Source organism: Protopterus annectens, chromosome 8.part1 (assembly GCF_019279795.1).
Source record: "Protopterus annectens isolate FY-2018-M chromosome 8.part1, PAN1.0, whole genome shotgun sequence".
NCBI lineage: Eukaryota > Metazoa > Chordata > Ceratodontiformes > Protopteridae > Protopterus > Protopterus annectens.
This window is the reverse complement of record NC_056742.1, coordinates 156,804,974-156,819,480: the sequence shown is the minus strand read 5'-3', so window position 1 is coordinate 156,819,480 and position 14,507 is coordinate 156,804,974.

Here is a 14,507-nt window from a genome sequence, read left to right as displayed (position 1 = left end):
TGACATACAACATACATAGGTGAAGCATAAATGTGTATTACTAATTGAACCAGTGCTGATTTAAATTGCATATACACCAAATGTTCACTGGCCTGTCAAAATGTTATTCTTTGCTCATAGGTCAATAACTGCATTGCATGGACATTGGCAATGCCAGAATTATAGAGGATAATTCACATAAGTCCTGACCAAGAACAAGAAATGACAATAAATATTTCATGACAAGTGGTAATTAAAGGTTTTTTTGCTAAATGTCACACATTTACTACATTATCATACTGGACATGGTCACAAGGAATTACAACAAAGACTAGCATAACTTCACCTAATGACACAAAATTACAACAAAGACTACCATAACTTTAGCTAATGACAGAAACACACATGAAAGTCTTGTAACACAGGCCCACTCAGACTTTCTTCAGATTTTGCAGCGCGCCACACATAAAAAAATGTTATATAAGCCATCATGTGCTATAACGCTGTAAACAGTGAAAAAAAGAATTACAGTAATAAATCAATGTATGTAGGGAGACATGCAATAAAGAGCAATATTCTTTGGAAATAAGTAACACCCGTGAGCAACCACTGACATTCTAAGCATTTGCATCTTGCCAGATTTGAACACGTGGCAGGGCAGATCACTGAATGAGAGATGTGTATCAATCACTGATGCCACAGAAAGAGCCATATCAGTTGAACACCCTTGAAGGTATTACATCAGTCTCCTATATTAATGATTATGGGTCTGCTAACTTGGAATGTGACACCTTAAAAGTACGGTCCTCTGATTCTGCCACACCTACTTTTTATGCCTAAGCCATTCCTGTCTGACACTGTTATTTGATTGGCAGATGCTACCAGATTCAAATCCCTGCTTATCATACTACAAACTCTACAGAGCTGTGTACTGACTGCCATCCACAGGAGATAGTAATGGATTACATCACAAATAACACAAATCATGGTTTGAATTAAGAAAGGACTTTTGTTGTGTAGTTATACAAATTAAATGGTCAAAGTGATCAAAAGAAGGTAGCTGTGTTAATGTACACACCATTGTCAACAGTCAAAAATCACTGTTGCTTGAACAAGCCAAACTTTCTATCCACATTGGTTTGAACACACACACACACACACACACACACACACACACACACACACTCACACACACACACAGTTCAAGATTCAAACTGCACTCTATCTGTGTAGATATGCATTACAAGTCAGTACTAAGAGCATGTGGCACAGGAACAGTCACAAAATAAGGGTTCCCAGAACACCTGTTTCCCTTCAGTGCTATGAAATACCAAAATGTGTTGAAAGTTGTTTCCCTAATATAAAAATGTATAGAAATATCTTTATGCAATGGTATTTGTGTCATATCACTACACTTATATAATGTTGTCCTTTGCTGAATTGAACAAATGCCTATGTAAGTCCACAGGCTAACAAAATGTGTATTAATTACACGTGCCACAGTGGAAGTTGTTCCACAAATGTGAGACTCCACCTATTTGAAGTCATTATATTATATCATATGACAGTGTTGCAAACCAATGTTTTGAGGTAAAAGGGACTGGCGATGTACTTCCCCCTGTAACTGTACACATTACAGCTGTGGGTGTCATTTATAAATAGCAGTACAGTGACATGCAAGCATTATATTCACTCACTGCAGGTTTTGAACACCTACATATGCGACCGCAGAAGCTACAAGATATTGTAAAGACTGAACATGCCAGGAAAGAAGTCTTATTACAACTGTGAGATATATGTATATTTCAAGGCATTACATAATCTTATTGCTGCAAGGCATATGTGTATATGTAATTTGGTTAAACAGTGGTGCGATCTGTCTCATTGCCACACAGTCTTGCATGATGGCATGTTTAACTAAACACGCATTGTGTATAATGCATTGTCACTAGGACATTAGAATCCCAACAATGCTCAATATGTAGATAATCATGGATTCAAACACTCGACTTAAGACCAAAACATATAGAACATTGTCTTATTCCCTTATGTAAGAGGAGAAGGCTTACTGCTACAATTACAAATTACATCATCACTGTTAAACAAAGCATTTGTCTGTGCAAAATAGACAAAAATTCTTATAGGTTCATAGGTATAGGTACTAGGCTATCGGCCCTGAGGCCTATATATAAGCCTAGCCAAAAAAGTTCCCTGGCTTTTGCCACCCAAGAAAATTATTTTCATGAGCCCCTGTCAAGCAGTGCCACAGAACTGATCCCTGGGGTGAATTTTCTATTTCCCATCCAGTCATCAAGATTTTTCTTAAAGAGAGACAATGACATGAAAGGGTAGTTTGTTCCAGAGTATGGGAAGTCTCTGGGACTTGTAAAAGGAATGTCCAGCCATATGTGTACATATCAGATATGCGGATGGTAACATTTTTACTTACAAGTACAGTAATAGCATACAAATGAGTGCAAGGAGTAATGGCTGGATTAGAACTGGCTATCTAACTAAGGTCACAAGCTAGAGAGCATTGCATGAACTGCAAGCGCCACATGCAATGTTGGTTTACAATTGTGACAGAGCACAGTTTAATGGATGACATCACCGTGGTTTAATAGGGTGATGGTTCTGTTTAAAAGGAAAGAAAGTGGTGGAAGTGCACACTAATACTGCACAGTTACACATCCTATATGCATGTGACGCCTACACAGCATGATGGACAAGCACACACACTCACAGTAGTCAACCATTGCTGGAATCAAATCACCTATCCATTTGTTTACACAGTCTAGAGAGTGCAGTATCAACAGCCAATGCCACAGGATAAGTCATATTACAACTGTGAGATAATGTATTTTTGAAAGCATTACCTAATCAGTGTTTTTCCAAAACTGACTTTTGCCTGGGGGTGTTAGAAATTTATAGCTTAGCCCTCTGCCAGTGAAAAAAATGTCTCCTAAGTGGAACTGTACATAAGAAGTGTTGTGATGGAGGCAATTCTACATGACAGAACACACAGTCACAATATTTAAGCAATTCTGAATTCAAACCACCTACCTATCTATGTACAAAGTCTAGACACACTATCAGTCACAAGTGCCACAGCAAAAGTCTGACATCTACAGGGAGACAGTGCACATATGACAGGATGACCTCGTCAGAGTGTTGCAGGGAAGATGTTAGCATTAAACGTCAAGGGGGAGTCCTCTTCTCATGTAAATGTTACTCATGGTGGGACTGGACACAGTGCATCATTTGTTGAAGTTATACTTACCTGATACTAGAGGCACACACTGAAGTTCACCATTGTTGGATTCACACCACTTACTTATCTATGAACACAGTCTAGAGAACACAGTATCAAGCACAAGCACCACAGCAGAAGTTAAATGTGTGAACATGCACATTTGTTAGGCTTGCCATATCAGTATTTTGTAGAGAAGCTAGTGTGCATCACAGTTTTGGATGAATAGGCCTGTGTCTTTACATGCAGAAGTAACAGCAATGTGCTGATCTCTAGTAACAACATACTGCTCATATAATTTATCTATCCTATTATTATGTACATTGCCTTACTGTGAGTGACGTACCTTTTTCTCAATATGGTGTTTTGATGGCAATCACAATTGTAAAATAGCGAATTGGCAACTAAGCATTCATGAGTGTTCACCTCAGAATTAATGTATGCAAACAGCAATCATTTTTTATCTGATTTTCACTTGTACTGTCTCATAACCTGACAATGTGCAGTGTAGGTACAGCCAGTGAGGTCAACAATATGATATGTACTAATGAGTACCATTGATAAAGTATATGTGGAAAGTTTGAACATTGTTGTACGCCATTCCCACGTGTAAGTGTTGGAGTAATTAACTTAACAAAATAATGTGTTCAGACAACATCACATTGAAATCCACATATGCTGAGTACAGAGCTCTCCATTAACACATACAAATGTTGTACCATCCACTCATATCATTTTTTAAACTCTCTCCATAAAGTGTAATGCTGACAAACTCATTTGTATTGCTGATGGCAAAATATTTGTGCATGCATAATCATACATTGAGGTGCTTAACTTAGAACTAGATTTAACAATATGTTATGTTGCACTGTAGCAAGCTCTTTACAAATACTGAACACAGACATACAAACTGTTAAGAATCTGACAAAATCCAGAACAGTTGTGTGTTCTGTTAATGTTTCATATGTTACGATTTGGACCAAGAAGGACATAAGGAGACTAGTGTTGATTTAATAACATGTAGCACACAGTTACACACATACTATTAATATGGAAAAATGTTACATTATTGTGTGACACACTTTTGGATTCAAACTTTTGACAGTATAAAATAAAAGTGTACAGACTGAAGGATTATCTCAGCTTACCACAGGAACTCATACTTTCTTAATTTAAAATCACACACTTAAAGGGACCATGACAACACATTGAGCCAGTGGAAAATGTAGGCATCAGGCTTTATCACAACAATGACAACTGTAACATTCTGAAAGGTGTATATTACATCCAGCAGCATAATAGGTTTGTTTGTGTCTTTTGGCTTTTGTCCGCTAATGATTGGTAGTTGATTTTTATGTGCCAAGTTACCAGCCCTGGCGCACAACCTTCAACGAAGGTACACCCATTCACACATGTCTCCACGCAGAAGATGCTCTAGCTGAGAATCGAACCGGACAGCGTCTTACTGTGAGGCGACAACGCTACTGCAGCACCACCACCATCACAGTGTATTACTTTTAGTTTGCTTTTCTGTATTGCAACAGAGTTAAGCATACTTGTGTTTAGCTAACTGTGCTAATGTGGTGTCAGACAAAAACTCACAAGATTTTGCCATAAGATGTGCATTGCCATTTCCCCTAAGTTACATGTGCTGCTTGGTGCCAGGCAGTGTGCAAATGCTAATGAGACAGACATAGGTTCATAGGTGTTTACTAGACTAATGACCACAAGGGCATTTTTAAGCCTAGCCATGCATCCCAAATCAGTTCTGATACCCTTGATAAGTGTAAGCATGGGCCTAGGAGATGAAACATTTACAGGTTACCTGTGTCCATTAGAGATATAGGTGCCAAACCAGGGATGAATTTCCAGTTTCACATCCAATTGTCCAAGTTGCACTTGAATTGGTTTAGGGAGGAACTCTGCTTCACATGGATGGGGAGCATGTTCCATAGATGCAGTAGTCTCTGGGATATATACCTATCTGTCCAGCAGGTCCTATAAGTTGTGCAACATAGAATGATTTCCTCACCACTGTAGACACCTGATGGACAAAGGCTAGATTACTATCTATGTGTGTCCCTAAGTACCTGACATAACACAGACAGGGGAAAAACATAGACAGGGGACATGGATACGGGGAACACAGGTAAGATAACGGTGGCTCAAAAGAGTATGTAGGCAACAGCTACACATAAAATAGTCCAATAACACAGTCAGTAACAGTCTGACATAGTACTGGATTAGAGCTCTTTACAGTATGCAAAAATCAGTCTACATATCTGAGCATTGTCTCAGCACACCACAAAGGAAGTCCTACTTCACTAATTTAAAATCTTACAATTAAAGGGCAGTGACAAGTTACTGAAGCAAGGGAGAATGTTCTCATTATTAATCTGTCATTCCCTGCACCATACAGTGCTTACTATGGGGGCAAGAAGAGGCAGGAGAGTAGAAACAAGATAAAGACATGAGCAGGATAAGGGTGGTTTAATAAGTCTCACTGCTATGGATGCTTTGGATTTGCAAAGGCTTTATGTCTGCACTATTCAAAATCTATGCTATATTTTTCCTAGCCCTGCTAGGGCCAGGAAATGTTTTAAGTGGATATAAATATAGACGTTTATAGTTAAACACATGCAAGAACTATAAATAGACAGGAAATAATATTTTGATATGCATCTGTAATTGAACCCTTGACACTATGCCAAAACATCAGGTTACAGACATGTGGATTATCTCCACACACTACATGGAAACTCTGAGTCCATTGCATCCAGCATCCCATTATCTGCTGCAGTAATTGTTTCAAAGTAGTGCCTTTACTCTGCATTATGCACAGTTGCATGAAGACAGTCGCAAAGACACACAGCCTTGCCAGCTGTATTTGCACAACTAAAACCTCAAATATGGCTTGGCAGACACATTGGAAATGATTACATCAAAAAAAAAAAAAAACAATGAAGGTGTGAAATATGGCACTGAGATTTGGCCATGGGTGATGCTCACCCTATGTTACATGTTCCAATGGTAAACACACTGAAATGATCTATGGCATTTGTTATAATCATTTCTGGTTGGAGGTAAAATTTATTTATCATTTTTTATTTATCATTTGTTGACCGGGAAAGTCCGACTAGGTTCCACAGAGCCTGTTTTCAGCGGAGGCCCGGGGAGAAATGCTCCAGATGCATGTTTTTGAATGGAGGGAGAAACGGAACCCCGGAGGACCCCCACCAACACAGGTTGAACACAGGAGAACATCAGGAGGCCACACAGGAAGAACCCCAGCTGAGAATCAGACTCAGTTGCTGAGAGGACGAACCACTGCACCACTGTGCCGCCCACATGAAATGGTATGAATTTTGATATATTGGTGAGACTTAAAGACTAGTAAACTTGACTATTGCCACCTCCAACTCACACCCATTAGAAAAAGGATTAAATATTAACCATCGCTTATTAACTGTCAATGCCAGAGGACAGCTTCCATTTTCAGTGTTAATTTGAGGCATAAACAAAGATGCAAATCAGATAACAGCCAGTAACTCAAGCAAATCCAGTGAACTCCACTTAAAGACAGCCAGAATAATAAAAAGTCACTGGAACCATGAACCGTTCTTCATAATACACTGTTATTAATAAACAAGATGAATAAATGCAAGTTCAAAAATCATCATCTTCACTGCTAAACCTACAGTAAATACACATATCACTTTTAAATGTACCTTTGTTATTTGTTTTATAATTAAGCAATAACCGACAACGTGGTGTGGTATATTGAAGATTTACCCACGGTTGGTGCGGTTTAATCACAAGGGCAAAGCCTGAGTGATTAAATAAAGCCAACCATGGGTAAATTTCAATATACCACAACCATGGAGTCAGTTATTGCTATTATACAATGACATTATTTAAGAAAAAAAAAAACTTTTCTTAAATAATGTTTTTGCATAACGGCACATTACTGTTCTTCCACTGGTTGTGGTACACTGCTTCCTTGTTGTGATGTGCTGAGTATGCGTATGGGACTTGCGTCCCGCACATACCCTGTACATCAATGCTTTGAAATGGAAGCAACGGAGAAAAGAAAGTCTCCATTGCTCCATCTTTTCTTTCTTTGTTTTTTTTATTTCTTTCAAAAAAATGTTTTGAGGACTTTCTACCAATGGAAAAAAGTCTGGGCGACCGGACCTTTTTCCGCTGGTATATTGTGGAAGTTTTAGAATATTAATGGGGGGGTCATTGTATAATAACCATTTATTTGTAGTTGCTCTTTATAACATAACAAATCTGCTGAAAAAGGACATGTATCCAGTCGGACCATCCCGGTTAACAAATGTAAAATAAAAAAAAAATAAATAAATGTTTCAGATTTTTACTTTTTTGTATCCAAAACTGGGTCTATCTGTATTGTTTAAGTATATTTACTGTAGGTTTATCAGTGAGGATGATGCATTTATTCATCCCATAACTGGCAGAATTTATAAGTTTAATGCACATGGTAATTGTGAAACAAAAAATCTTGTGTACTTAGCAAAGTGCAATTCTTGTAATGCATACTATGTGTGGAAGACCAGTCAGACTGTAAAGAACGTATTGGAAATATTTGTCAGAAATTAAAAGAGATGTGCTGACAAATGCTTTATGTAAACATTAAAAAAGAAAAAGGTTCTAATCACATTTTTAAGTTTTCTGTTTTAAAGGTTTTAACTGACACATTTATTGGTGATAGTATTAAAGATTGCACAGAAATGGAAGAGTTTTGTTGGATTCTTCATCTAGGTGCACATATAGCACTGGGTTTAAATGGCAGTATTTCTTTAAAACCCATGCTTAGAGAATTTCAGAAAACAGTTTAAGTAAACTGATCATGTGACTTTGAAAATGATATATATGCTAGTTTGTGAGTTTGTTCACTCATTTTGCATGAAGAAGTCTAGGCTAGGTGAATGTTACTGAACTATCTTTTATTCATTTTGTATGTTAATAAAAGTGTATTGTGAAGAGCGGTTTGTGGTTCTAGTGACTATTTATTAATTTGAGATATATTAATTCACAAATGAATGGAGATGAACTTGATGCCTGTATGTGCGTGCATTTAAGTAGTCAATGTACTGCATTTCTATGTAAAATATGGTAGTTTTGGTCATAAATATATTTCAGATGCATACAGTTGCATGACCTGAATAAAATTCACATAGTAAATTACATCGGTTACTGGAATCCACAAATATTCTGGTAGGCAATGAACTTTAGACTGGATTCTTACTAACAGACCCAACAAAATTAGGGCAATTGGTAGCCTTCCAGAGAGCCTTAGTGACCATCAACTACTTATGTTCTCAGAAGTTACAATATCCAGGACAAACATATAAATTGCAGCCAAGTTCATAACTCAAAAAACTTTGACAAACACTTTTATCAAATCCTTCACAGAATTGTTTGTGCCTTTCGGCTTTTCCTGGTTAGGGGTCGCCACCGTGGAACTCCGGTCTGCTAATGATTGGCAGTAAATTTTTACATGCCAAGTTGCCAGCCCTGACGCACAACCTTCAATGAAGGTACGCCCATTCACGAATGTCTCCACACAGAAGACGCTCTAGCTGAGAATCGAACAGGACAACATCTTACTGTGAGGCGACAATGCTTTACAAGTGGAAAATTCTAAAATCTATACCTTTAGGCTATGCTGTCACACACTTAAATGGGATATCACTCAAACCTCTCAATAACCTTGCTCCAGTATGTATCAAAAAGGTCAAATCCAATCCTGCACCATGGCTAACAATATAAACTGAAGAAACTAATGCTACAGTATGAAAAAGCCTAAAAAGTATGGCTCAAAAATAGAAATCAAAATACAGTTCAACTTTTCAGGCAACTAAGGAATAAGACAAAATACCAAATACAACATGACAAGCAAAGCTGTTGTAAAATCCTCCAAAATAAAGAACAAAACAACCCCAAACTCTTCTGGATATCCATAAACAAAATGTTTGGGTCCAGGTCAAACTATCACACCCACTCCTACATCCAACTATACTATTGATTTAATTTCCACACAGTTTAACAATTATTTTATACAGACTATATTGTTTATCATAAACATAAAAAATTCCAGTACCCTTTCAGTACATACAGCCTCTGCCAAATATTCTCATCTATTTAACTTCAGCCCTGTACCTACCTCTGCCATTAAAAAAAGTCTACATAAGCTAAACAAACCACCCTAAATGCTGACTATGTCCCCTCAGACTAGTTAAAATTTGTTGTAGATGCAACTGTTTTTTCCAGTCTTTATAGTGATAAATAGAGCTATATCCAGAAAATATGTTAATTCCTTCTAGAAAAAATCCTGTATTATACTTTTACACAAAGGTGTCACATCTGCAGAGTTTAATAACTGCAGACCCATTGCAATTCTCTCAGCTATGAAAATACTTGAAGCTGTATTCATGCTCAGCTTCCGCATCACCTAAATTCAAATAATCTGCAGTCTGAAAGAAAGAATGGTTTCAAATCACACCACAGCACAACCACTGTCCGCCTTCACTTCACCAAAACTATAAACTAGGAAAGGAACAATGGTAATTTAGTATCAGCTGTGTTCCTAGACTTATCCAGAGCTTTCCACACTGTATCACACCGACATGTATTCACTGAACTCTTTTTCTGTAGATCTCTCTTAAGCCTCCCTTAAATGCTTCCCTAGTTATCTGTCTGGAAGGCAACATGCTGTCAACAGGCAACAGGACCTCTCATCTCTTCCAGTTACCATAAGTGTTTCTCAGGGCTCTTTATGAGGACCCATTCTCTTTAATATTTTTATAGCTAAGCTTCACACTGCCATAGACTGTAAAATGTAGTACAATATGTGGATCATTTGACTTTAACACATGCAACCTCCACAATATCTAGACTACAAGAAATCACTCAAATTTTCTTCTGTCCAAATGAAACCTGGCTGAAAAGTTAAAATATACTCCTTATTCCCAATAAAATAAAGCTGGTGCTCTTCACCCCAAAATATTATCTTAATAAAAAAACAATCTTTCTTGGTTACATCTGAAATACCACTAAAACTGAAGTAGTACCATTTATTAAATTACTGGGCATTGTAATAGGTGACAATCTTAAATTTGATCAACATATTTTTCAAAAAATTAAAAATAAAAAGACCCACCAGAATCTTGGACAGTACCTTACAGACCCAACAAGAAAAACACTAGCCACATCCTATTTGCTTCCATCCCTTTTATATTCCTCACCTATCTTTACAAACCTGTACACCAAAATCCAAAGTATCTTCCTAATACAACAAAGTAGCTAACTTTACTGCCAACACTGAACTCACTACTGCGAAGCCTTAAAACAGCTAAACTTGCTAGAGCTTAACAACTGCATAACACACTCTTAGCTAGTTATGTCATACAAACTGATATATTGTGCTGAAAAATGCCTTGCATTAAAAACATATTATAAGTTCATAGGTTCATAGGTAGGTACTAGGCTATCGGCCCTGGGGCCTATACAAGCCCAGCCAAAAAGGTACCCTGGCTTTTGCCACCCAAGAAAATTATTTTCCTGTGCCACTGTCATGCAGAGCCACAGAGGTGATCCCCGGGGTGAATTTCCTATTTCCCATCCAATCATCAAAATTTTTCTTGAAGAGTGCTAATGAAGAGCTTTGTTTGATATAGATAGGTAGTTTATTCCAGAGTAATGGAAGTCTCTGGGACAGGAATCTATTCCTCCGGCATGTTCTGTTTATTGTGGTGACAAGGTTTAGGTCCTAGAGCTCGGAGGGATTGGGATTTCTTTAAGTGGAGCATGTCCAACAGCTCTGGGTTTGACATAGCTTTGTATGTTAGGCAGAGATCACCTCTGAGTAGGCAATATGTGATGGAGTAAAGCTGGAGTTTTTTGAGATGGTCTGCATAGGGCATCTGTTTGAGGCCAGTAATCCTCTTTGTGAGGTATTTCTGCGGCCTTTCCAGTTGTTGTAGATGTCTTGTGAGGTACATACCAAAAGCGGCGTTGTACTCTATAATGGGCCTAATGAATGATGAGTAGAGGGGAACAATGACCTCTTTTTTTCTGGATGAGAAACCTTTTGTGATGAGGTGTGCCACGTAAAAGGATTTCCTGACTACTGTTGTGATGTGATTATCAAAGGAGAGACAACTGTCCACCTGTGTCCCAAGGTCTCTTATCACACTTTCAGTGTTAAGTATACTACCACCTATGTTGTAGTTCATGGGTACAGAGTTTTTACCAAAGGGGATGACAATGCACTTTTTGGCATTGAGCTTGAGGCCATGGCTTTGACACCAGGCATCTGCCTCAGTGAGGTCCTTTTGTAGGATGTCCACATCATTAGGAGTTTCGATTATGGCTCCTAGTTTGCAGTCATAGCCAAAGACCTTCTGTGTTAGACTGTACTTCAGAGAAGTAGATACCAAACAGGAGAGGGCACAGGACTGAACCCTGTGGTACTCCACTTGTCACTGGTCTGAAGTCAGATTTGGAGTCTGCTACTTTCACAGTGTGGGTTCTGTCAGTGAGCCAGTTGACAACCCATCTTGTGACATAGGGATTTATACCACGTTTAGTGAGTTTATCTATAATTCCAGAGTGGGGTATGGTGTTGAAAGCCTTGGCAAGATCTAGATAGGCTGTGTGAACCACCTTACCCTTGTCTACGGCTTTGGTGACTGCTTCAAAGAAGTCTATCAGGTTTAGGAGACATGATCTGCCTTTTTCAAACCCAAACTGGGTGGGGTCCAGAGTTTGGAGATTACCAATGTCTTTGTTTATAAGTTCCATGATGATATGTTCCATGGCTTTGCAGACCAGGCTCTTCAGGCTAATGGGGCGGTAGTTCCTGGGGTCCGTGTTGGCTCCCCCCTTGTGGAGGGGGATAACCGTCGCTGTGCGCCATTCAGCAGGCACAAAGCCTGAGGTGAGGCTATGATTGAACATGGTACTTAGGTGGGGTGCCAGTTCATTCTATAGTTTGTGTAGAAAGCAGCCTGGGATGTTGTCTGGTCCCATGGATGCTATGTTCTTGGCTTTGGAGAGTGTGGTTTTTACCTGTGAAGCCGTGATTACAGGAACTTTGCATTCATCCGGTATAGAGATGGGCTCTTTAGGGGGTGAGAGGGGGGTAAAGTTAGCACTGAACCGATCTGCCAGGATGTTAGCAATATCAGTTCTGTCTGTATATTTAGTGCCATTATGCTGTAACTCAGAGCAGATCTGATTGTTGCCATTGAGATTCTTGACATAGCTATAGAATGCTTTGTGGTTGTCTTTAGAATCAGTGGCGATTTTGTTTTCATAACTAGCTTTGCAGGATTTTATCAGGGATCACAGCTTCTGACTGAGGCTGACCAGGGAGATCCTCATGGGATTTTACTCTCTTTTGCAACAGTTTCTTCCTTCTGTTGTACAGTTTGTTTATGGCAGGGGACCACCAGATTGGCTTCCTTTTTTGGGAGGATAGCGTCTTGGTTCTGTTTGGGATAGCACGATCCATGCACTCATGTAAGTGCTTGTAAAGTGCAGTTGTGTAGGATTCAGTAGTAGTAACTGTATTGTCCATCTGCATGGGTGTCATGAAGTTCACCACTTCTGTCTTAAGAAGCATGAAGTTGGCTTTGGAGAAATTTTTTACCATGGTTTCCTTAATGGGGGGTGGGGGCAGGATGTGGATATCTAGGGTAATTAGCTTATGGTTAGATCGGACCAATGAGGCGTTGACTTCAGGTGTGGAACACCGGTCACTCATGTTGGTAATGGCTAGATCTAGGATATTGTTGCCCCTGGTGGGGGTATGGATAAGTTGATCCAGGGCATTGGAGTTTATGAATTCCAGAAAGCGTTGAGCAAAGGAGTTGGCACATGAGTAGTTTTCCCAGTTAATGGTGGGGTAGTTAAAATTGCCCATTATTAGGTTGTTTGGTTGAACCCTAATATTTTCCAGTACATCAAGAAAAGAGGAGTGGGAATCCTGGGGCATGGTGGGTGATCTGTAGCAAGCTACAATTTGGATTGCAGTTTTGCCCAGAGTTAGTTGCACTTGGATAACCTCGACTGCATTATGCTGAGCAGCTAGCCTGGAGGTGTGGATATCCTTAATGAATATGGACACACCTCTGCCTTTGGTATTCCGGTCCAGGTTACATGGCCGAAAAGTGTGGTAGGAGTTATAGCCTGGTAGTGCAGGGGTGCTCTCTGGAGCCTTGAACCAGGTCTCAGTCACTGCACAGATATCGATGTTCTCCATTTTAAGGAGTGCCTCGAGTGAGTGCATTTTGAGATTTAGACTTCTAGCATTGAGTAGCATCACCCTCAGTTTTTGCTTGCCTGTTCCTGTTACGGTGGTGAATTTGTCATTTGAACCTTGCCTAAAAAAGGCACTATAGGGGCGGCAAGAACCTTAGCCAGTATCCGGAATCTCAGGGGTGACAGGTGCAGGGCCATCTCTGGCAAAGCATCATGATCTGTCGACCATGTCATCCCAGGCAGACAGATACTGGATCCCTTTAGAATGGCTCCAGAAGCTTAGCCAATTGTTGAAGTCAATCATTTTGTCCTTGTACTAGGGCATCATTCTGGGTGATGGCAGAATGCTACTCAGGGCTAGGGTCATACCTGCCTGGGCTACAAGATCAGAGAGCTCCTCCATGTCTCTTTTCATGTAGTCCAGAGAGGTACATCTCAGGTCATTCACACCAACATGGACAATGACAGAGTCATATTTGTACTTGTTGTGGAGTGACCTGAGTGCATGGGTTATGTGGCAGATCCTGGCACCCAACAGGCAGCTGACAGTAACCTTCTCATTGTTTAGCCTGGTGAGTGGGACATCAGTGTGCCTGACTATAGAGTTACCTATGACTAGTGTGTTGGGTACATTGTTTTGCCTTATTGACTGTGGTTGAGTGGCACACTGAGTCTGCAGGCTATGTGTCATTTGGGTTGTGTTGGGGAGTGGAGGTTGCTTGCATTTCTGCTTTGGAGCTCTCTGTTGCTTGAGCAGATAATTATTGAGAGCCCCCCTGAATGTTTTTGTGTTTCTATTTGTGAATTTTGGTGGTGTAGATTTAGTGAGACTATGTGATGAGTGTGGTGTGGTGCAAGTGTTTACCTTCTCCTCTTGACTGTCAGGTTCTGTCTTGATTGGAGAGAGCTTTACCTCCAGTTTGGCTAGATAAGTGCATCTCTCTCAGGTTGTAGTGCTGGGAGGTAGGAGGAGAGGGTTGTCTGTGTA